At 44.8% G+C, this 4,895-nt stretch overlaps 1 non-coding gene across 1 annotated transcript; it reads left to right on the top strand.

Moving 5' to 3' along the window:
* The first annotated feature begins 681 nt into the window (after nucleotides 1-681).
* On the top strand, nucleotides 682-788 carry LOC144300089 (U6 spliceosomal RNA). The gene has a single exon (XR_013366730.1). It is a non-coding gene; the product is annotated as a U6 spliceosomal RNA (small nuclear RNA).
* The last annotated feature ends 4,107 nt before the right edge of the window (nucleotides 789-4,895 follow it).

Raw genomic sequence — 4,895 nt, forward strand, 5'->3', positions numbered from 1 at the left:
GGCTCAGTGGTTTAACGCCACCTTTGGCCTGGAGCATGATCCTGGGGACCCGGGATCGAGTCCTACATCAGGCTCCCTGTGTGGAGTCTGCTTCTCCTTCTGCCTGTGTCTCTGCCTCTCTCTCTCTCTTTCTCTCTCTCTCTCTCTCTGTATGTCTCTCATGAATAAATAAAATATTTTTTAAAAAATTAATTAAAAAAATAAAATTTAGAGGAGCTCAGGTGGCTCAGTTTGTTAAGTGTCTTGCCTTCAGCTTAGGTCATGATCCCTGCATCAGGCTCCCTTCTTTCTGCCTGCTGCTCCACCTACTTGTGCGTTCTCTCTCTCTCTTTGTGTGTGTCAAATAAATAAATCAAATCCTTAAAAAAGATTTTTTAAAAATAAAATCTTTGAATTCCCTGTCCTGCCAACATCTCTGCCATAGCTGAGTCTGGTTCTGAGGCTTGCCTTGTCTCTTCAAATTGCACCTTTTTTGTGTGATTTGTTGTTGTTGTTGTTGAATGTCAGACAGACACTAGGTAATAGAACTGAGGTACACAGCACTTTAATGAGAGGTTTGTATGTTTTTCTGGCCAGGAAGTAGGCTCAGAGGCTGAGATTTCCTCTTGTCTCCTTGTTTTTCCCCTGTTGTCCTTGGGTGTCCCTAGAGACTCCTTCTTCAGTGGAGTCAGCCTTACAGCAGTGTTTGCTTTGGCAGTACATATGTTAAGATAAGAATGACACAGAGAAGTTTAGCATGACCCCTGTGTGGGGATGACATGCAGATTCATGAAGAATCAGCCTTGCAGCTCTTGCAGCTATAATCCTCTAGGACACAGGAGCCCTACTATTGGGGCGGGAAGGCATCCTTGGATCAGATGATTCAGTCTGTCTTTTGTTTTTTTTTTTTAAGATTTAATTTATTTATTCATGGGAGACACAGGGAGAGACAGAGACATAGACAGAGGGAGAAGCCGGCTCCCCATAAGGAGCCTGATGTAAGACTCGATCCCCTGACCCTGGGTTCGTGACCTGAGCCAAAGGCAGACACTCAACCACTGAGCCACCCAGGTGCCCCTAGGTCTGTCTACTTGTGGGCCTGTGGCCTGGCCTGTGATCCTCACAAGTACTGCTTCTCAGGTCTTTTTTGCCCCTTAGGTAAGACAAAGGCTACAGGGGACTGGAGTTAGGTTGATCCCTTCCCCCATGTTGGATGAGGCTCTGGGGAAGTTGTCTCTGTTGCTGGCTGGCCTTTACTTTTTTGTTTTGCTTTGGTTTGTTTGTTTTGGTGGAGAATGAACTATCTGGGCATATTTCAAATGCTTACATGTCCCCTCCTCCTTATGTCAAACACAAAGATGTTTTGCTCTAATCTTCACCGTGAGAACCTGGTGGGCTGCTTGGAGGTAAAACATAAACATGTGCCCCTTCCTTAGACTGCTTCACTTAGGGTGAGTTTTTAATTCTCAAGCTAGTCCCTGCTCAGCCTTCAGCATTTCATCGACATTACCATTTAAGGGGTCATGTAGGTGGTCCTACCAGTTGCTGGTTCCACTGGCTTCTGCTGCTGGTAAGTCGGGATACTCTTTGCCTATCTTTACAGTTTTGGGGAGGGGCTGTTGTTGTCCTGGGACCCCAGTTTTCTAATGGATCTAAGAAAAATCCTTGGTTTTCAGGGTTTTTTCAGCTTTTTTCTTGTTTTGAGGGCAGGAATGATGACTTCCAAGTTCTCTGTGTGTTGAAGCTAAACCTGAAGGCCTTATCTTTATGCTTGCTCCCTGGTGCCTTTCTAACAAGTGCATCTAGAAGGGTGTTTACTCAGCAGGTGTGGCTGGAGAAAACTATTAAGAAATATCTCTGCATCTGATTTTAACACAGACCAATGTGAACAGCAGTGAGGGGGGGTAGTGCCACAGGAGCTGGGACACTTCTGTTATGGGTGACCAATAATCAAATTTATTTTCCAAAATATAAGAAAAATCATAAAAATACAAAAAAAAAAAAACTTGTCTCATTCCCAACTGTTAGTCAATCAACGACTATTATCTGCTTACATGAAGAAAACCATTAGAAACTAGAAAAATGCAAATTATTTTTTTTTTTTTTAAATTTTTTTTTAACTTTTATTTATTTATGATACTCACAGAGAGAGAGAGAGAGAGGCAGAGACACAGGCAGAGGGAGAAGCAGGCTCCATGCACTGGGAGCCCGACGTGGGATTCGATCCCGGGTCTCCAGGATCGTGCCCCGGGCCAAAGGCAGGAGCCAAACCGCTGCGCCACCCAGGGATCCCGAAAAATGCAAATTAAAGATGAAGTGCAATGCTGGGACGCCTGGGTGGCTCTGTCAGTTGGGCATCCGCCTTTGGCTCAGATCATGGTTCCAGGGTCCTGGAATTGTGAGCCCCAAATCAGGCTCCTTGCTCAGCAGGGAATCTGCTTTTCCCTCTCCCTCTGCCCCTCCCCTCCCTGGATGCGTGATCTCATGAGTGCCCTCCCTCCACAAATAAATACCTTAAAAAAAAAAAAGAAAAAAAAAGATGAAGTGCCAGTTTGTGCACACTCTACTTTCTGGCTTTCTTATGTTGTTTGTTTGCTCATCTGTATTTAGCAAAAGCAAAATTACAAAAGCCAAATGTTATGAAGTTGTAAGGAAACATGTGTCCTTTGGCATTGCTAATAGTGCCGTAAATGAATACACTGAAATCTGGCAAATGTGACAAGCCAGTCAGATGTGTTTTGACTCAGTAATTCCATTACTGGGATTTTGGGGGAGATTTTTTTTCCCTAGACAATAATCCAAGCGAGAACAGCCACATGGACAAAAGTGCTTGTACCAGCACTATTTGAAATCCCAAAAAGAAAGTAAATTGTCAAAAAATCTTTAAAAAAAAAAAAAAAAAAAAGGAAAGGAAACGAAAAGAAAGGAAATAGCCTCCATGTCCTTCTTTAGGGAATGGTCTAGCAAACTTGCAAGTCAATACAACAATTAGAGTCTTCATGTCCTTACCCCCACCCCCATGCTTTCGTCTCCCAACATGCGAATCCCAGCCACACTGGTGAGTCAGTTTTATGTCCACTCCTCTGAAACGACATTGCCCCCTCTCTTGCCCACTTGCTGGGAAGTTCCTGTGTGTCTTGCTCATCTTGGTACACCTGCCACCTACTTCAGGCTCTGGTACAAAGGATCTAAAAGGCTAAGGTGCATAACACGGGGCATAGGTCCTCTGCACCCCCATCACTGGGAGCCTATTGGAAATGCAGAATCCCTGGTTGAAGAGGGTAAACTTCATGACATATAAATGTTCCCATGATTAGTAATGCAAATGCAGGGGATCCCTGGGTTGCTCAGCGGTTTAACGCTGCCTTCGGCTCAGGGCGTGATCCTGGAGACCCGGGATCGAGTCCCACGTCCGGCTCCCTGCAGGGAGCCTGCTTCTCCCTCTGCCTGTGTCTTTTTTTTTTTTTCTGCCTGTGTCTCTGCCTCTCTCTGTGTGTCTCTCATGAATAAATAAATAAAATCTTTAAAATTAATTAATTAATTAATTAATTTAAAAAATCTTTAAAAAAAACTAATTCGAATGCAGTCTCAGGACCCACCTCAGATGTACTGCATTTCGCCAGACACGTTTTAACAAATTCCCAGGTGATTTGTTTACATTTTGAGACACCCTGTTATGTTGGATGTACAGTTACTCTTAAAATATAAATTCCCATCATTAGTTACTATTTCTAGTCATAACATATACTTTCTTTTTCTCCCGCACTGTGGGAGGCTGCTCTTTATCTTCTCTTGGACTCCTTCATTTGCACAAAGCATGGAGAAATCACAGTGGCAGCTGGCCGGCTCCAAGGACGGCATGGTGCCATGGCAACGTCTTCCATCAGTAACTTCATTTCATCTCTACTTTTACATCTTTCTCTGCTCAGTCCTGAAGCTGGGAATTTTTTTAATTTGGAAAGAACCTAAGATGGCTTGTGGTTGCTATGCCGACAGCAACTGCACGCTTCCTAATGCGCTTGAATCTCATAAAGGAAACTTATCAGCAGATCAGACAATTTTAACCCCAAGGGGCCGCAGAGAGACTTCCTCCCCTCCCTTGGCTGAGGATGGCCCTGGGGCTGGTGAGGCTCCCTGTCTGCTGCATGGCTACCTGCCAGCCTGCTTTGAAGTCACACCCCAGCAGGCTGCTCGGCCTGGCCAATCCAAGGGTTTTAGGCAGGATTTGGGAACAGAAGACAGGCTACAAGACCCTTAGGAGACTTGCTTTAAATGGCTTTTTAAAAATTATTTTTTTAAAGATTTTATTCATTTATTCATGAGACACAGAGAGAGAGAGAGAGAGAGAGACAGGCAGAGGGAGAAGCAGGCTCCTTGGAGGGACCCCGACGTGGGACTCGATCCCAGGCCTTCAGGATCTGGCCCTGGGCTGAAGGTGGCACTGAACTGCTGAGCCACCCGGGCTGCCCTTAATTATTTTATTTTTTTATTTTTATTTTTTTTTTTAATTATTTTTTTTTAAACTGAACTTTATGCCCAACATGAGGCTTGAACTCATGACCCTGAGATCAAGGGTCACATACTTTACCAACTGAGCCAGCCAAGCACCCCACTTTAGGAGTCTTTCTACCCCCAAAACCCAGAGTATTTGCTCGCTTCGGGCTGTCAAAACACAGGCCAGGCGGCTTAAACACAGAGATTACTGTCTCACGGTTCCAGAGGCTGAAAGTCCAGGATCAAGGTGTCGGCAGGTTTGCTCTCTCCTGAGGCCACTCTCCTTGGTGTGTAGATGACAGTCACTTCTCCCTGTGTCCTCACATGGTCATCCCTGTGTGTGTCTGAATCCTAATCTCCTCCTGTAAGGACACCAGTTAGACTGGATCAGGGCCTGTCCTAGCGACCTCATTTTGACTTAA

The sequence above is a fragment of the Canis aureus genome, chromosome 27 (assembly GCF_053574225.1).
Source record: "Canis aureus isolate CA01 chromosome 27, VMU_Caureus_v.1.0, whole genome shotgun sequence".
In the NCBI taxonomy this organism is placed as follows: Eukaryota; Metazoa; Chordata; class Mammalia; order Carnivora; family Canidae; genus Canis; species Canis aureus.